At 36.2% G+C, this 20,804-nt stretch overlaps 1 long non-coding RNA gene across 1 annotated transcript; it reads left to right on the plus strand.

Moving 5' to 3' along the window:
- The first annotated feature begins 14,879 nt into the window (after positions 1–14,879).
- Positions 14,880–16,431, plus strand: LOC113292734. Its single transcript, XR_003331845.1, has 3 exons — positions 14,880–15,151; positions 15,478–15,595; positions 15,973–16,431. It is a non-coding gene; the product is annotated as an uncharacterized LOC113292734 (long non-coding RNA).
- The last annotated feature ends 4,373 nt before the right edge of the window (positions 16,432–20,804 follow it).

Genomic DNA, 20,804 nt, shown 5'->3' on the forward strand with positions numbered 1-20,804 from the left:
GAGAAAAAGGAGAAGTTGAAGATGAAGACAACTATCCAGAAGTTGAAGACGGAGTTATTTTTACATCTGATGTTATTGATACCCTTATTAGGGATGAGAACGAAGTCGTAAATTCTTATAAAGAAGAGGTTAGTATTGAAGAAATCTGTAGAGAACCTTGCGATAGTGTTTCAGAAGTTGAAGACACAGTTTTATTTACTACTGTTGATATTGATCCTTCTATCAAGGAAGACGGTTACGTGGGAGCGGAAGATGAAGTTTTCTTTCAATCAGGTTGTATCGACCATGTTACGCAGGAACGTACAGAAATCGTAAGTACTCATGTTAACCAGACTCACTCAGTTTATGAGAATCAAGCTACACATCCGGTAGATGATTTTAGTTTGAAATCTCAAGCTCGATATACAGTACAAACTTTATGTACTGTTGACAATCTTAGTTTAAGATCAGACTATCACAAGGAAGTTTGTAGAGAAAATTACAGAAGTAAGATTCATGGGAGAATTTTACTTAAAACCAGGAGAAATACGTTGATGAGGGATTTAACAAACTATTGTTTAAATATTCCATCAATATGTTACGAAAGTGGCAGTCATGGAACTCAAGTTTCATATATGGCAGAAAGTATTAGTTGGAATTCAGACTGGTACAAGAGAAAATTTTGTCACAAGGAAACTTGTGTCGAAAATTATACAAGTCGAATTCGAGGAAGAATTTTCTTGAATTCCAGGAGGAATACTGTGGCAGATGATTTGGTAGAACAGTTCAAAATTAACATCATAGCCTACCATGACGTTGGTACTTACTTGAAGGAGACTATCGTGCCATGGCCCGCAACAACAGGGGAGGGAGATGGCACACCAGATGGAGGCTATTTAGCAATAACAAATCTGGTTTATAGAAGTTTGCCATTTCTTGTTGGTTTCTCTAGAGTTGTTTCTACTGCTGTTGTCGTCATGATGCTACAAGTTTTTATTGGGTTTTTGGTTGTGTGGTTCCAAAACACTCTAACTGAATGCTATGTCTGCAAGAAAAACTGTAGACGGGTTTGTGTACCTTTTTTTCAGATTATGCCAAGAAAAACTAGTTCGACACGTACAATCGACGCGGCATGTACGGTTCAATGTGTTAACGGTAAGAACATCCATGAGATGTTGGGTGATTTGGATTTGATGAGGAATTTTGCATTTGACAGCCATTATTTTGGTTTGGAAAACATTACTAGGTTGGTGAAAAGCAATCCAGACATGATCAAGAAGACACACCAAGTCCAGGATGTCGTATCATCAAAGAAAGTTGATGTTTGTTTTTCGGAAGTTGCGACTACTGTTTCTAAACTAATGAGGTTGAGTACGAATATCATCCACAAGATGGCGTTGATCCAGTAGCATTTTCTTTCACAAAGCAAATTAGTAAAGAAGGAGAATCTTATGTTGATGGCATAAGCCGTACCCATCAGGAGGGGTGTGCAACCATCAATAAGAAGAAAACGGTGGCAGTGGATGTTGTCTTACCATCGTATGAAGTCAACAAAGAAACTTTAGGTTTTGTGTTCGATCGGGGAAAGCAACAGAGATGTCTTATGATACGTTGGACACCATTCATTGCTTATGGCGTCTTAGAATCTTTAGGGCTACGAGTTTTGTTTTTGATCGAGGAAAGAAGAGAAGAAATATGGTGGTCACTGATTTCAAAACAGAAGATGATGATCAGAGATTAGTATGTTTAGATTCCAAAGACGAGAAGAAGGAGTCTATGTTTGCTATTGGTGTAACTAAGCTCAGTACTAGAAGCGAAGATTTGGGTTTGTTTATGACCGTGGGAAATCAGCTGGATGTTACGCAAGAGTACTAGAGAAAGCTCGAGACAACTGAGCTAGAAATTAAGTTTTAAAGCGGAATACATAGGGTAAGGATTTTTAACCTAAGTAAAGAAAGGTGGTTCAACAAGGAACAGGGGAGACTGGGTTTTCCCACCTTCAGTTTAGAGCTTACACAGGAGTTTCAACTTCCTAAAATGGGGAGCCATGATACAGGAGTATCGTAGCAGAAGTTGAGCCATATTAAGGCTAGAAGAGTGCGTGAAGATTATCTTCACAGAGCTGTATCAACGGCTAGATAGTTGGATGTGCAGATCATACACACAAAACTTAAGTGGTGTGAAGCTTATATTCACACAAGCAAATAAGAGAAGCAGAGGGACAACTAAGGCTGCCAGATGAGGCTAATCATTAGCCTAGGTTTAATTGAGCCATATTACGGCTAGAGAGTATCTAGAATGTACTAGAAGAGGTGTAAGTTGTTAACTTAGCCTAGAAGTTTGAGGTTTCCTAACTAGATTGGATTCCTAGTTCAGAGATATAAAGGTACTAGAAGAGGTGTAAGTTTGATAACTTGACCTAGAAGTTTGAGGTTTCCTAACTAGATTGAATTCCTAGTTTAGATGAGTTCTAAAAACTCATAGCTTTAATTCTTTTCCAGCAAGTTTACACCGATATAAAAGGGGGAGACTTGTAGGCTAGAAAGGTAGAGAAAACGAGAGGGAGAGAGACAGTTATTGATTGTAATAGAGTTTTCTTTCAAGCAATTAAGAAGAAGAAGTTAGCAGCGGAGAGAAACTCGAGAGAGAGTGCAGCCATAGTTTTGGTTTGTAATAGAGTTTTTTCTTTCACATTTATAAAGAAGAAGAAGTTAGAAGAATCAATCGTGTTCTTTTCTTTGTGTTCTATCATCTTTTCTTTTGTGTTCTTCCTAATTTCCTATTAAACAACACTGACTCTAGGTACCCTTGATCGATTACGTATCAAGTGGTATCAGAGCCACGTTCTGACTTCTAAGGTTAGATGGTGCATGGACTCAACACGAATTCAGTGTACGCGATCAGGGGAAGATACTGTTTTTACAGACACAAGGAAACCTAGGAAGTATTAGAACCAAGATGGGAAGTGAAGAAGACGAAGGAAACTAACAGATGAGGACAAGTTTGCTAAACTTGAACTTAAGATACAAGATATAATAGATATCTTAGCTGCGTTCATGAAAGCAAGTGTTGTCAAACGAAAACCTAAGCGTAGAAAAGAAAGTACAAAGAGAGAAAAAGGAGAAGTTGAAGATGAAGACAACTATCCAGAAGTTGAAGACGGAGTTATTTTTACATCTGATGTTATTGATACCCTTATTAGGGATGAGAACGAAGTCGTAAATTCTTATAAAGAAGAGGTTAGTATTGAAGATCTGTAGAGAACCTTGCGATAGTGTTTCAGAAGTTGAAGACACAGTTTTATTTACTACTGTTGATATTGATCCTTCTATCAAGGAAGACGGTTACGTGGGAGCGGAAGATGAAGTTTTCTTTCAATCAGGTTGTATCGACCATGTTACGCAGGAACGTACAGAAATCGAAGTACTCATGTTAACCAGACTCACTCAGTTTATGAGAATCAAGACACATCCGGTAGATGATTTTAGTTTGAAATCTCAAGCTCGATAACAGTACAAACTTTATGTACTGTTGACAATCTTAGTTTAAGATCAGACTATCACAAGGAGTTTTGTAGAGAAAATTACAGAAGTAAGATTCATGGGAGAATTTTACTTAAAACCAGGAGAAATACGTTGATGAGGGATTTAAAAACTATTGTTTAAATATTCCATCAATATGTTACGAAAGTGGCAGTCATGGAACTCAAGTTTCATATATGGCAGAAAGTATTAGTTGGAATTCAGACTGGTACAAGAGAAAATTTTGTCACAAGGAAACTTGTGTCGAAAATTATACAAGTCGAATTCGAGGAAGAATTTTCTTGAATTCCAGGAGGAATACTGTGGCAGATGATTTGGTAGAACAGTTCAAAATTAACATCATAGCCTACCATGACGTTGGTACTTACTTGAAGGAGACTATCGTGCCATGGCCCGCAACAACAGGGGAGGGAGATGGCACACCAGATGGAGGCTATTTAGCAATAACAAATCTGGTTTATAGAAGTTTGCCATTTCTTGTTGGTTTCTCTAGAGTTGTTTCTACTGCTGTTGTCGTCATGATGCTACAAGTTTTTATTGGGTTTTTGGTTGTGTGGTTCCAAAACACTCTAACTGAATGCTATGTCTGCAAGAAAAACTGTAGACGGGTTTGTGTACCTTTTTTTCAGATTATGCCAAGAAAAACTAGTTCGACACGTACAATCGACGCGGCATGTACGGTTCAATGTGTTAACGGTAAGAACATCCATGAGATGTTGGGTGATTTGGATTTGATGAGGAATTTTGCATTTGACAGCCATTATTTTGGTTTGGAAAACATTACTAGGTTGGTGAAAAGCAATCCAGACATGATCAAGAAGACACACCAAGTCCAGGATGTCGTATCATCAAAGAAAGTTGATGTTTGTTTTTCGGAAGTTGCGACTACTGTTTCTAATAAACTATATGAGGTTGAGTACGAATATCATCCACAAGATGGCGTTGATCCAGTAGCATTTTCTTTCACAAAGCAAATTAGTAAAGAAGGAGAATCTTATGTTGATGGCATAAGCCGTACCCATCAGGAGGGGTGTGCAACCATCAATAAGAAGAAAACGGTGGCAGTGGATGTTGTCTTACCATCGTATGAAGTCAACAAAGAAACTTTAGGTTTTGTGTTCGATCGTGGGAAAGCAACAGAGATGTCTTATGATACGTTGGACACCATTCATTGCTTATGGCGTCTTAGAATCTTTAGGGCTACGAGTTTTGTTTTTGATCGAGGAAAGAAGAGAAGAAATATGGTGGTCACTGATTTCAAAACAGAAGATGATGATCAGAGATTAGTATGTTTAGATTCCAAAGACGAGAAGAAGGAGTCTATGTTTGCTATTGGTGTAACTAAGCTCAGTACTAGAAGCGAAGATTTGGGTTTGTTTATGACCGTGGGAAATCAGCTGGATGTTACGCAAGAGTACTAGAGAATGAGCTCGAGACAACTGAGCTAGAAATTAAGTTTTAAAGCGGGATACAGAGGGTAATGGGTTTTTAACAAAGAAAGGTGGTTCAACAAGGAACAGGGGGAGACTGGGTTTTCCCACCTTCAGTTTAGAGCTTACACAGGAGTTTCAGCTTCCTAAAATTGGGGAGCCATGATACAGGAGTAACGTAGCAGAAGTTGAGCCATATTAAGGCTAGAAGAGTGACGTGAAGATTATCTTCACAGAGCTGTATCAACGGCTAGATAGTTGGATGTGCAGATCATACACACAAAACTTAAGTGGTGTGAAGCTTATATTCACACAAGCAAATAAGAGAAGCAGAGGGACAACTAAGGCTGCCAGATGAGGCTAATCATTAGCCTAGGTTTAATTGAGCCATATTACGGCTAGAGAGTATCTAGAATGTACTAGAAGAGGTGTGAGTTGTGAACTTAGCCTAGAAGTTTGAGGTTTCCTAACTAGATTAGATTCCTAGTTTAGAGTATCTAAAAGGTACTAGAAGAGGTGTAAGTTGTTAACTTAGCCTAGAAGTTTGAGGTTTCCTAACTAGATTGGATTCCTAGTTCAGAGTATATAAAAGGTACTAGAAGAGGTGTAAGTTTGATAACTTGGCCTAGAAGTTTGAGGTTTCCTAACTAGATTGGATTCCTAGTTTAGATGAGTTCTAAAAACTCATAGCTTTAATTCTTTTCCAGCAAGTTTACACCGATATAAAAGGGGGAGACTTGTAGGCTAGAAAGGTAGAGAAAACGAGAGGGAGAGCAGTCAGTTATTGATTGTAATAGAGTTTTCTTTCAAGCAATTAAGAAGAAGAAGTTAGCAGGTGGAGAGAAACTCGAGAGAGAGTGCAGCCATAGTTTTGGTTTGTAATAGAGTTTTTTCTTTCACATTTATAAAGAAGAAGAAGTTAGAAGAATCAATCGTGTTCTTTTCTTTGTGTTCTATCATCTTTTCTTTTTTGTTCTTCCTAATTTCCTATTAAACAACACTGACTCTAGGTACCCTTGATCGATTACGTATCAAGTGGTATCAGAGCCACGTTCTGACTTCTTGGGTTAGATGTGGTGCATGGACTCAACACGAATTCAGTGTACGCGATCAGGGGAAGATACTGTTGTTTTAACAGACACAAGGAAACCTAGAGGAAGTATTAGAACCAAGATGGGAAGTGAAGAAGACGAGAGGAAACTAACAGATGAGGACAAGTTTGCTAAACTTGAACTTAAGATACAAGATATAATAGATATCTTAGTTGCGTTCATGAAAGCAAGTGTTGTCAAACGAAAACCTAAGCGTAGAAAAGAAAGTACAAAAAGAGAAAAAGGAGAAGTTGAAGACGGAGTCATTTTTACATCTGATGTTATTGATACCCTTATTAGGGAAGAGAACGAAGTCGTAAATTCTTATAAAGAAGAGGTTAGTATTGAAGAAATCTGTAGAGAACCTTGCGATAGTTTTTCAGAAGTTGAAGACACAGTTTTATTTACTACTGTTGGTATTGATCCTTCTATCAAGGAAGACGGTTACGTGGGAGCGGAAGATGAAGTTTTCTTTCAATCAGGTTGTATCGACCATGTTACGCAGGAACGTACAGAAATCGTAAGTACTCATGTTAACCAAACTCACTCAGTTTATGAGAATCAAGCTACACATCCGGTAGATGATTTTAGTTTGAAATCTCAAGCTCGATATACAGTACAAACTTTATGTACGGTTGATAATCTTAGTTTAAGATCAGACTATCACAAGGAAGTTGGTAGAGAAAATTACAGAAGTAAGATTCATGGGAGAATTTTACTTAACACCAGGAGAAATACGTTGATGAGGGATTTAACAAACTATTGTTTAAATATTCCACCAATATGTTACGAAAGTGGCAGTCATGGAACTCAAGTTTCATATATGGCAGAAACTATTAGTTGGAATTCAGAGTGGTACAAGAGAAAATTTTGTCACAAGGAAACTTGTGTCGAAAATTATACAAGTCGAATTCGAGGAAGAATTTTCTTGAATTCCAGGAGGAATACTGTGGCAGATGATTTGGTAGAACAGATCAAAATTAACATCATAGCCTACCATGACGTTGGTACTTTCTTGAAGGAGACTATCGTGCCATGGCCCGCAACAACAGGGGAGGGAGATGGCACACCAGATGGAGGCTATTTAGCAATAACAAATCTGGTTTGTAGAAGTTTGCCATTTCTTGTTGGTTTCTCTAGAGTTGTTTCTACTGTTGTTGTCGTCATGATGCTACAAGTTTTTATTGGGTTTTTGGTTGTGTGGTACCAAAACACTCTAACTGAGTGCTATGTCTGCAAGAAAAACTGTAGACGGGTTTGTGTACCTATTTTTCAGATTATGCCAAGAAAAACTAGTTCGACACGTACAATCGACGCGGCATGTACGGTTCAATGTGTTAACGGTAAGAACATCCATGAGATGTTGGGTGATTTGGATTTGATGAGGAATTTTGCATTTGACAGCCATTATTTTGGTTTGGAAAACATTACTAGGTTGGTGAAAAGCAATCCAGACATGATCAAGAAGACGCACCAAGTCCAGGATGTCGTATCATCAAAGAAAGTTGATGTTTGTTTTTCTGAAGTTGCGACTACTGTTTCTAATAAACTATATGAGGTTGAGTACGAATATCATCCACAAGATGGCGTTGATCCAGTAGCATTTTCTTTCATAAAGCAAATTAGTAAAGAAGGATAATCTTATGTTGATGGCATAAGCCGTACCCATCAGGAGGGGTGTGCAACCATCAATAAGAAGAAAACTGTGGCAGTGGATGTTGTCTTACCATCGTATGAAGTCAACAAATAAACTTTAGGTTTTGTGTTCGATCGTGGGAAAGCAACAGAGATGTATTATGATACGTTGGACACCATTCATTGCTTATGGCGTTTTAGAATCTTTAGGGCTACGAGTTTTGTTTTTGATCGAGGAAAGAAGAGAAGAAATATGGTGGTCACTGATTTCAAAACAGAAGATGATGATCAGAGATTAGTATGTTTAGATTCCAAAGACGAGAAGAAGGAGTCGATGTTTGCTATTGGTGTAACTAAGCTCAGTACTAGAAGCGAAGATTTGGGTTTGTTTATGACCGTGGGAAATCAGCTGGATGTTACGCAAGAGTACTAGAGAATGAGCTCGAGACAACTGAGGTAGAAATTAAGTTTTAAAGCGGAATACAGAGGGTAATGGGTTTTTAACCTAAGTAAAGAAAGGTGGTTCAAAAAGGAACAGGGGGAGACTGGGTTTTCCCACCTTCAGTTTAGAGCTTACACAGGAGTTTCAGCTTCTTAAAATGGGGGAGCCATGATACAGGAGTATCGTAGCAGAAGTTGAGCCATATTAAGGCTAGAAGAGTGACGTGAAGATTATCTTCACAGAGCTGTATCAACGGCTAGATAGTTGGATGTGCAGATCATACGCACAAAACTTAAGTGGTGTGAAGATTATATTCACACAAGCAAATAACAGAAGCAGAGGGACAACTAAGGCTGCCAGATGAGGCTAATCATTAGCCTAGGTTTAATTTAGCCATATTACGGCTAGAGAGTATATAGAATGTACTAGAAGAGGTGTAAGTTGTTAACTTAGCCTAGAAGTTCGAGGTTTCCTAACTAGATTGGATTCCTAGTTCAGAGTATATAAAAGGTACTAGAAGAGGTGTAAGTTTGATAACTTGGCCTAGAAGTTTGAGGTTTCCTAACTAGATTGGATTCCTAGTTTAGATGAGTTCTAAAAACTCATAGCTTTAATTCTTTTCCAGCAAGTTTACACCGATATAAAAGGGGGAGACTTGTAGGCTAGAAAGATAGAGAAAACAAGAGGGATAGCAGTCAGTTATTGATTGTAATACAACTTTCTTTCAAGCAATTAAGAAGAAGAAGTTAGCAGGTGGAGAGAAACTCGAGAGAGAGTGCAGCCATAGTTTTGGTTTGTAATAGAGTTTTTTCTTTCACAGTTATAAAGAAGAAGAAGTTAGAAGAATCAATCGTGTTCTTTTCTTTGTGTTTTATTATCTTTTCTTTTGTGTTCTTCCTAACATCCTATTAAACAACACTGACTCTAGGTACCCTTGATCGATTACGTATCAACAGTAGGAACCGCCCTTGGGGTTTCATCCTCAAGGGGGTTCTCAGAGCAATCACCGATTTTGGAGCCGTTCGGGCTCTCACTCTCAATTTTCTCCCGGAGAGGAACAAAAAAAGTCAGTAGGAGATTCAACAAACCTGAGACCTTTTCAGACGATGATGGGAGTGTGACGGACTTAGGCTGAATTCCTTTGCGAAGCCTTTTGAGCTTTGCCTCACCTCGGCATGTTTCAGAACGACTGACGACTAAGATCTTGTCCCTGATTGGACGTGTCTTGTATATATTCCGAGATATTCTCATTATGCTAGAAGAAGAAGTCTCTTGACTGTAATGGGTGTTCACTGGGTTGATATTTTTTACCATAGGAAAGCTACATTCATCACTGTTAGAGTCTGAATCAGTGATTGTGACCCCTGGTCTTCTAGTAAGAGGAAAAACATTAGTTGGGAGCAAGACTTCGTTTACATTCAACATACTCACTGGAAAGAGAAAATTCGAATAATCTGTCCGTTAATTAAAGAAGCGTTTCATTCCATCATCACTCTCACCATTGTTACCATCGGTGAGGAGATCACTACCGAGTTTTTTATCTGCATGTTATCAAAGGTTAGTCAGAAAAACATAATTATTATGAGAGAAAGATTTGCACGAAGACAAAACAGTGGCAAAGACAGATGATACCAGTTGGAGTAGCATGGACGTTGTCTGTATGTTCCTTTCGCCATCTCTGAAATTTGTGAAAATTGCTTATCCAACTCTCTATAATTTTTGGTAAACCCCGTTGATCCGGAATCTTGAATTTCTATTTTACCATTCACAAGAGAAGATTTTCCAAGGGCGACCTTATACCTGCCAGCGCAAGCCAAAGCGATGGATGCAGTTGAGGTATTGTGATTCCCCATGCATTAAAAAGCGCACAAGTAAAAGAATCAATCTGTTTGAAGACCACAAGCCAGTTGATGAAGACTAACTACCACCTTGTAGTTACCTAGGGGATCAGTCATTCTCTTCACCGATAGCAGGCCAACCAGCATTTGAGATGCGCTTTAAAGTGCCACCAGGTTAGACGAGTTCGCTATCAGTATCCGAAGATGAAAACTCATTTCTGCAAGTACAGTACACATACACATAAAATCAATTTGTACGCCTACAAATTGGTGTATGGCAAAATCAAGTGGCAACTGAAATTAAAAGAAAGTTAAGTTATCTAACTTTACAAGGAAGTGGATTCACAGTTCTACGGGGTCAATTGTGAGCCAGTGGAAATGGTTAAACTTGATTGATTTTGGGGCGTCAAAATTTGGTGGCTTATTTAAGTTTTCCTCTTGTCAGCTTATACATGAAGGTCCACTAATGGATAAAGGAAACAGTAAGTCAGAGCTACCTATGATTTCATCACATTTTATCTGAGGAGTGATCATTTTTCTACTACCGAATTCAATTATAAGCGGAATCCAAGTCATAATTCCCAAGAGATTTTTATACCTTAAAACAGCAGCAGAGCTTCAGTGCGATAGTTCCGGTTCCTCTCGGTGGCTAATATCCTTTCTAACAACAAGAGATCTGGTGAAATCAGTGAATACCTTTATTTTTCTGTAATTCGAGAGGAAATGATGAGAGTCATGAGACCTAAATTTTTAGGGATTTTTCTCGGGCACAGATCGAGCAGGACATAGGAATATCTGTGAGAGTTAAATGGACCTGCGCTGGAAGGGCCCAATAAGCAAGACAACCTTGCGCATCCCTGCGTTAGAGACACGGCACCAGGGTCTATACCACTGTCGAAACAGCGTTGAGCACCCTATAAGTGTCTGCTATCCACCATACTCCGAGCCAGATATTGTTGTTACTAACGGGGGCGAATGGTTTATAGCATCACACAATCTACGGGTCGACAAGAGGATTTGAAATAATTTCTTAACCCCACAACATGTTAGAAGTTAAGAGGGGGCGACGTTTGTACCATAATATTGGAGTACCAATACGGGCTACCATATCATTATTGATGGAAAATATATGTCGGCCCAAGCCTGGAAGCTTGTATATTGGTCCAGTTTGCTGACCCATTTTCAACGACCCGTTTCTACCGGTCTATTCCTGAAATCCTAGAAGAACATTCTAGAGTATTCCAAATTATTTTATAAACAAGTCTGTACAACTATTGAAAAGGGGGGACTTTCCACAAAGAGAGAAAACGATTGTAATTCTTATCAATAAAATATCTCTCCTTTAGAGGATTCATCCGTGGATGTAGGCATCATTCGCTGAATCACATTAAATTCGTGTCTCTTTTGTTATCTTTAATTTGTTTTCAAATCCTAATTTTTTTTGATCATCACCAATCAATCGTGTTTTGTGCCTAAAAGTAATTTTAGGTACAAACAAGGACATTACATATGATCGTTTGACACTAAAAATATGGCGGGAAAAGGGTATTATAGGTTACTCACTTGATAATTTATAAGATATTAGTAGGTTACTGCTTCAATTCAGGTGATCCTTCAAATACCTCATGTTTCAAGCGATCCATTTGAGAGTTTTTAAGCTTAAATTAACTTTTGAGCGACTATAAGGTGTTGAGTACAGTCTTAAATGTAATGTAGAGCTGAAGGCTGTGTAAGCACATTCAATTGTGATTCCTCGTCACATATTCACCTTATCTGAATATGACGGATTTAATGCTCGAAGTCCAAAATATTTATATTTTGGGCCTCACAATTAGCTATGATTCATTGTTGTTATGTTGATTCAAATAACGTGGGGTGTTGAGGTACTTGAAAAATGTGCAAGTTGTGAAGAGACATACAAGAACAAGTGACATTTGTGACACTTGACAATCATGAGCCTTAGGGACAACTAATCACTTGGAATTCATTGAGTAGTAGTTAACTGCTGGAGAAAATATACTCGTACCCAAATACAAAATACATGTTCTTCTTAATGATAGTCGGTTAAAGGACGAGTCAGATCAATTTTGACCTCAATGATTTTGGAGGTATCTAAGAAGTAGTGGTCATTTTGGTTATATACACATTTATGAAAAAAGTGCAAAGAGGTTGTCTGACTTTGCTAATCAAGTTATGCTGAAAATTATTTTGTGCATGTATTACAAATAATCAACCATTATCTTTACGACGTGCAAATGCACGCTATCCTCCACTAATGCAACCTCAAAAACAGAGTGTACCTCGTAAACCACTAAATTTTCGCCCGTGAACCTGTATGCACAATTACTTGTTACAATAAAAAAGTATAGGTCAACAAAAAAGTTCTTTATACCCGATTATAAAACAAATTTTTTGGACAACCTCAAAAATCAATATCCAAGAACAACCTAGTATGTACCCGAACTATATACGAACCGAATTTTAGCAAAAAAAAAAGTCTTGTAATTTACGTTTATAAGAACAAGTCTTGCAGGTTCTATACAGTGTGAGCTTAAAAACTGTCGAAGTTGTTTAACATACTACTTATGATTATTCTATCTTAGAGATAAAAAAAATTGTAAAAGAAATAACACAAGACACCAGGAATTTTGTTAACGAGGAAACTACAATCTTATAGGAAAACCCCGGATTCTAGTCCAGTGTGAACACTCACTGTGTTAAGCCGCTACAAACACTAGACTACTATCAGACTTCAGACTGCAATGTAGTTGAGATTGAACGACCCTTCGAGAAATTCAGGACTGGGATTCTAATTTGCAGAGAGTCATCTATTTTTAATGATGAACAAAGCTTCGGAGCTTACAATCAAAGCTGAGTTCGTGAAATAGTTTCCGCATTTACGAATTAATTTGACACCAAGTAAGCTCTGCTTCTCAATATAGATTCATCATGTAAGCATGTGAGAAGTTTGCCTTGAATTACAAATGTAAACCCCCATAGTTTTCTTAATATGATCCAGATCACTTATTCGGATTTTTAATCTGAAAATTAATCAATAAGGAATAAATATTTAGTTATGGGTATACTTATGGTTGTCAAATTAAAAAAAAATGTTAATTTACTATGTTCTTAATATCTCTTCAAAATATAAATCATTTTCCATTTTGATTAATTAATTAATTAGGATTTAATTAAGTAGGAAATACTAATAGGTCATAGAAATAGTATATTAGAGAGAGTTTGGTCCAGTTGACTGAGTCAACTGTCTGTTTGGTCCATTTTCAAAATATATTTTACAGTTTGGTCCTAGGATGACGTCATGGATGATGTAATTGTCATTGTGTGGTGATAGAAATATCCTTTTGGGACCACGTATATAGAAAAGACCCTAGAAAATAATATATTTTCATATTTACTTTCTCTCTCTTCTTGTTTTCATATCTAGTTTCTCTCATTTTCTCTCATTTTTCCATTTTTTTCCTGCTAGTGATGAAGAAGATGAAGATGATGATGAATGATTCTTCTTCTCTCCATTTTTTCTCTCTGCTAGTGATGAAGAAGATGAACTATGATGATGATGAATACGATGAAGTTTTGCGGTTTTTTCTTTTTATATTTATTGTTGTTTTGATGATGAAGACGGTGATGTTAAAGATTCTGCTGCTATTTATGATGATAATGAACCTTTATCATTTTCACATGCTTGGGTAAGTTTCAGATCTACAAAAGAACCTTGAAATCCTTTGATTTCTTCATCTTTTTCTTTTTCTTCATCATCACTTTGGATCTTTTGTTCTTGATTTTTGGATCTGCTGTTGTTGTTGTTGAAGATGAGTTGTTGCTGTTGATGAAGAAGATGAAGATGACGAAGTTAATTTCTGGAATGAGCTATGGTTTGTGATGAAGATTTTGATGTTTTTTCGCATGTTGTTGTTGCTGATGATGGAGACGATGCATATGAGTTGCTTCTCCTGATGAAGAAGATGAAGATGACGAATTTCATTTCTGGAATGAACTCTGGTTTGTGGTGAAGATTTTGATGTTTTTTCGTCTATTGTTGCTGCTGATGATGGAGACGATGAAGATGAGTTGTTGCTGCTGATGAAAAAGATGAAGATGACGAAGTTCATTTCTGGAATGAACTCTGGTTTGTGATGAAGATTTTGATGTTTTTTCGTCTGTTGTTGCTACTGATGATGGAGACGATGAAGATGATGAAGATGAATTTTTGTTGCTGATGAAGAAGATGAAGATGACGAAGTTCATTTCTGGAATGAACTCTGGTTTTTAGTAAAAAATGAACTCTGTTTTTTAGATCTTGAATTACTAGGTGTTCATGTAAAGAATGAACTTGTGTTGAAGATGAACTCAGTTTTTTAGTAGGTGTTCATGTAAATAACGAACTCATGTTGAAGATGAACTCATGTTGAATTACTAGGTGTTCATTTGAAGGAATGAACTCCACACAAAAAATAATTAGGAAATTTAGTTTGGTTTTATTAGGAGTTCATTTGAAGGAATGAACTCCGGAGTTCATCAACACAAAACATAAGTAGGAAATTTAGTTTGGTTTTATTAGGTTTTCATTTGAAGGAATGAACTCTGGAGTTCATCAGACAGAATGAACTGCTACAAAAAATAAGTAGAAATTAACACAGAAGGGTACTTTGGTCCATTTAATATTTTTAAATAATTATGGACCAAATGGAAAAGGTGATTTCTGAAAGGACCATACTGACTTGGGACCACCTAAAAAAGGACCAAACGGTATTTTTCCCTTTAATTAACTATAAAAACAATAGTTCTATTTAACCCACTGGTCAAACCCACTGCTGAAGTGGCGTTGGCGTGGCTTGACTCTTTATTTTTTATTTTATTTTTGTTTCTGCTAACGTGTCAATCTTTTCATTTTTCTTCTTTGATATTCCTTTGTTCAGGCTGAAAAAGAAGTATTAACAATGAAACCTTTGGTAACCGGATCCACGGAACAAAGGTGTTTGGTACTTGAACGTAGGATTTTTGCTTTTTTATTAGTGTTTTAGGATTCTTTTCTTTTTCTCTCTCCTCTCTTCGATCCAACTCCAGAAAACCCCCAAATCTCTAGGGTTTTTATATTTCAACTGGGCACCAGCAAAGCTGCGTTAATGCTGTAAAAATAATGGGTTGTTGTCTCCTTAAGGTGTTAACTTCGAAGGTAATTCACTTCAAATTCCTTTTGCTTGTTTTCAATTGACAATTTTTATTGAAATTTCACGTGAGTTTTGCTTTATATGGGGAATTTTCAATGAAGGTTATTGTTGTTGTTTGAGTTCAGGCTTTGATGATCTTATAACTTCCATAGAATATCCTCATGGATGCATATTCGTCTAACATAGATTGTATTTGAGATTTTGATGGAAGACAAACATTGAACACCTGACCAGAATGTTAGCTTAATTTATCATTCGTCTAACATGGATTGCATATTCGTGGGATAGTGAAGTTTCCACATACATTGACATTGTTGTATTATGGATCCAGGTAACCATTGGCAGCCTTTTTGCTTTTCGAGCACAAGTCTTGAACCAAATATTACGACTGATGTTTCCGCGATAGATGCTCAATGTACTAAAAGATTGTTAACTTGAAATCAGTTCAGGTAATTTATCAATTAAGTTAGTTTTATCTCTCTACACTTTGTTTGTAGTCTCATCGGTTCTTTTACAATCAATTTATTGTCAGTCAAATCATTGCTAACAGCAGCCCCTTCCAAGAGGTGTAGACATCAAATTTTTTTAACCAAATTATCATGCCATGAACCTGTAGAGGAGCATATAAATCATATGGAGCGGTTTAGTTAATTTACAAACAAGTCTCAATGTTTGCCAAAGTTTGAGCCGAAAACAAGTGTATGTCGGCTAACTGAATCATCAAATGCAGCAGTAATATGGTCTTACTGGTTTAAACATTAATGACAAAAAATGGCCAAGGGTAATCCTTGTCCACGTGCTTACTATGGGTGCACAATGGTTGTAGGATGCCCAGTACGGAAGCAGGTGCAGAGATGTTCAGAGGACAAGACGGCTAAGATTACAGCTTATGAAGGAAACCACGACCACCCTTTACCGCCGCAAGAACATCGCACAACCACTGGAGCTTCTACTAGGCTCCTTTCAGGTTCAACCATGAGCAACAACAGAGAACCAGCAAACGATCTCTTCTCTTCACGCCATCAGCAAAACCTTTATCCCATTGCTTTGCGAACATTGCTACTCTATCAACCTCTACACCATTAAACTGCACACAAGTTGGCTTGAAATGTCAAAGCTTTAATCATTTCGTGGCCTAAAGTCTATGATTAGAACTTGTCTTTATTGCTAGCTTATCCATTGTACAGTGTTTTTTCATAACAGAAAATGTAAACTTCAAACACACACTATTGTAAGACATATCATATGTATAAAATGTTTAATCAGTAATGTAAAAGATATGGTATTTCTCCTTATGCTTAAGAAAGTTCTTCTTAGTTTAGAGTTTGAGTAATATGAACAATCAGAAACAGAACTATAATAAGTTTCAGTAACCACATAAAGCTGAACCATTTAAGTATATCGATGAGTTTCTACAGCAAAAATTCTGACTGCAAATAAACTAATGTAAGTTTCAGAACTTCCATATAAACTAATTAGTAAGTTCAAGTAAATAATCTTCTTCTTCTATTGGCCAGTTCTTTTAACTTAGGTTCAAGATTTTGGTTTATTTCTTTGTGCCAGATTTGTTTGAATAAAGCAAAGGAAGGCATGAAACGTTGATTAGAGCTTTATCTGAAGCCAGAATCTTGTTTATAGCAAAAGGAAGAAACTACAGATGTTGACGAGGTTGAATCACTTCTTGGTTGGTGTTCTTAACTTTCGGTTTTTAAGAAAATCGGAAACTAAAAATTCAAAACCCACGTAAGAAGAGAGAAGAAAACATGGAAAAGGGAAAAGTCAAGCTAAGTCATTGCTACCTCAGCGGTTTGACTGAGTGGGCTGAATAAAATTATTACTATAGAAACAATTAATGCATTGATTGGTAGTTACATGTAATTAATTTTAGACATTTTTATTAATGTTAGTAAAGAGATTTATTATTTTTAAGTCGCTAATTGTAGCATGAATTTGAAATACATAAGAAAATTGAAAATGAAAGATTTGATTTATTTTGGCAATTTAATGATTTGACTCTTATGAAAAATATTTGTGCATATCTCTTATATTAATTAATAGGTAAGTAAAGAATATGTATATATATATATTTAAGTTTACAAAGATAAATTAAAAAAATGATTGATTAGTACTAATTGCATGTACATGATAATGCAAAATTAGATGAGTTTTTCTTATTTACGTGTCTATTAAATGTTAGCAAAATTAAAAGAATTTTCTTTAGTATATAAATATGAAATTATGTTTACATGTATGAAAGGTATATTTGGATAAGAATAGAAACATCATTGATAACAATTTAAGAAATTTCTTTGTGTTAGGAAGTAAAGAATTATTTTACAGCTCTGGATCCCCTGTCTCCTTGTTTCTTGTCTCCCCGTGTCCCACCAATGTAAATTTTCCATGTGTCATTATCTGATTACCTTAAATTCAGTATTATTAAACCGGCAATCAAATTGAGTAAATATAGGAAAATGAATTAATATAGTTCAAAACTTACCAGTTCTGTCAAAATCTTCCGAACTTATTCCTAACCTACATCTTCTTGTTCATCTTTTTTTCTTTTACTGTTGTTCATCTTTCCCCTGATTGCTATGAAACAGTGAGGTACATTAAATAAAAACATAACAAGGTTAAGTTTGGTGATCATCTTCTAAATGATTAAAATTTCGGTGATCATCTTTCACATGATTAAAATTTTGGTGATCATTTTCTAAATGATTAACATCCATTTGTAAATTCTATAAAACCACAAATTTTATAGGTTTTAAAATCTTTTTAGTTGTTTTAGTTTGATTATGGCTCAAAAACATTGTAATTGCATTTTTGGTTTATTGAGTGCACCAAGCTATTGGAAGATAATACTTACTTTATAGATAAACTTTGATTGAAAAGGATGTATAGGTTTCCAAATGGTTTCATGCCGCAAAAAGGAAGTACATATATATTATCCCATATATATTTCAGATTTTCTTTCTCAAATTAACTAGATAATCCGAAAATAAATATAAGGGAAGACAATGACGCCACATGTCAACACCTAGTTGGAGGGACATGAGGGCACACAGAGATAGGAAATAGGGAATCCAGACCCTTATTTTACCTAAGTTTCCATATTAAATAAAAATTTTATTTTACTTTAGTAAGTTTGAATTAATAATAGCATGCATAGGTTGTCACTTAATTGTAGTTGATAAAATTTAAATCAGAAAATAAAATATAAATCAACGGGTTTTATTTGTCTGTCCTTTTTTAGTAAACGTTACTTATAGCAGAATGAAAACAAAAAAGTTAGCTATCATTTTCATATCTCTCTTTTTCTCTTCCTCTTTCTATTTTTCTTTTGAAACAAGTGGAAATTGAATTATTGTCCCTCCTTCTGATGGGCCTTCATAAATATACCTAACAGACTTCACAAATATCCCTAATGGCAAAATCGAAATTTCTAAAGAGAATCATAATCTATATGATTCCTCATTTGACCTTCTCTCTAACTTTCGTTCTTTTTTCTTTCTTACAACTCAGGATATTTAATCGTTCCCACCACCACCATCTCTGCCGCTTCCTCCACCACTATTATCTCGATCGTCTCCACCAGAACCAGCACCACCATCTCCGTCACGTCCGCCACCACTATCATAAAGTGATTAGAAATCTTTTGGTTTCAAAATAGATTCCAGAAAAACATTCGTGAGTTTCGAAAACCTAATTTCGTCGATTTCATATCGATGTTCTAACTTGTTTCATGATTAAAGCATAGATCTATAACTATCTCGTCTCAATCTTTGTTTTGCAATAAAATTTCGAAGAAAAAAAACCAATTTTTCTAGGGTTGTTGTTTCCAGGATTTGAGAAGAGTTTGAATATGGAGTTTTTGATGAAACATCGATGAAGGAGATCAATTAATGGAGTTTCTAAGCTTATACAGATGGATAAGAGTGAGTTAACATTTTGGCTGAAATACTGAAGCTATATATTACAGTATCATAAATTGATAAGAGTGAGTCAACAGGTGGGATTGAAGCTACATATTACAGTGTGGTTGGGGAGGAGATTCAAGGGCATGGAGTTTCTGCTGAGTTGATGTGGAATTCGTTTTTTCATATAACGATTAAAAGGATTGGAAATGGGCTTGATTTGATACAAGATAACTATGGAGATGCGGTAGTGATTGTTTGGCAGGGAATATGAAAAGGCGAGGGTACCCAAATATACCTCAAGCAAAAACTTTTCCTACCTATAAGTCCTTTCTCCGAAAGTGATTGTCTATGGACTGAGTCGAGAGAATACAACTAATCGGTTCACACTTCATGTGATCGTCTATGGATATGAGATCGAGACAATACAACAACGAAGTATGTTTACTTGATAAGAGGTTCGGATTTAACCAAACACAATAGGATTGCTATCAAGTAAATAGGAATTAACGTTTGTGTAGTTTACTTTAATTATAATAAAACAATTATAATGCGGAAAATAAAAGTAAATGACACAGCAAGATTTGTTTAACAAGGAAACCGCAAATGTAGAAAAACCTCAAGATGTTTTCCAGAATTGAATACTCTCAGGATTAAGCCGCTACACAAAATTAAACCAACTTCGTATAGTTGAGACCAAGCAACTAAACCTATAGTTCACCTAGTTCCGTCTGTATTCCCACGCCTCCAACTTATGAATAAGTCACGTACTTGGAACAATTCCTTTGGTTCGTATTCCAAACAGTAAAGGAACAAAAAATCTTTTTGGTAGCAACTCTCTTCAACCAAGTGACGTGAGTTCGACAAAGGCTCTTCTATTTATCTCAATAAACTCCTTCGTCAGGCTCTTAGATTTATCTTATTCTCAACTACCAAAGGTAATTGTTAAGATTTTGCAATCAATACTTTTAATCACAGATAATTGTATTGATGCCGATCTACACAACTAATCAATCCAATCTACCACAAGGATAAACCGATTATAGTTGGATCCTCTATACCGAAACAAGTATTGTGCACACCAAAGATTATGAACCTCAAATCAGAAATCTTCAATATCTTCTTTGTCTTCAAATCTTCTTAGATCTTCAATAAACACCTGCACACAACAACTTGAATCTCTTGTGATCAATCACGCACAGAACGGAGTCTGTTAACAACGAATTATCACACAACGTCTTTAGATCTACATACAGTCTAAAGATACCTGTCGAAACTTCGATCTAGTTTGAGTGAATCTTATATCAGAAGAGAAGATTCTCAAGCATAAACAAACTAGGTGCAACCAAAGTTCAACCACCGTTAGTCAATCAAATCAATCGAAAACACAAGATAAACCGCAATTATCTAGTTTCCCACCAACGGTACTAATAGAGCTTCTCAATCTCAAAGAAGACTTTAAACTGAGCGGCCGTAAGAGATTTCGCCTAATTAGGTTACTCTCCTCTCCGAATAGGCGGCTTCACCAGTAACAATACAACCGAGGAAGCTTGCTGTCATGAAGGATTAGTTTTCTAGAAATGCAAACTTCAAGTATTTATAGAAAAGGAATTTTGTACACCAAGGAATTTCTAAAACTGAAAATATTCTCAAGATATGCAATATATTCCAAATTCGGTTTCCATAATTCCTGGAAATGCTCTGTCCAGAATAATGACCGAAAATTTCTTTGGAAAATCTTTAA

This window comes from Papaver somniferum, chromosome 7 (assembly GCF_003573695.1).
Source record: "Papaver somniferum cultivar HN1 chromosome 7, ASM357369v1, whole genome shotgun sequence".
Classification (NCBI taxonomy): domain Eukaryota; kingdom Viridiplantae; phylum Streptophyta; class Magnoliopsida; order Ranunculales; family Papaveraceae; genus Papaver; species Papaver somniferum.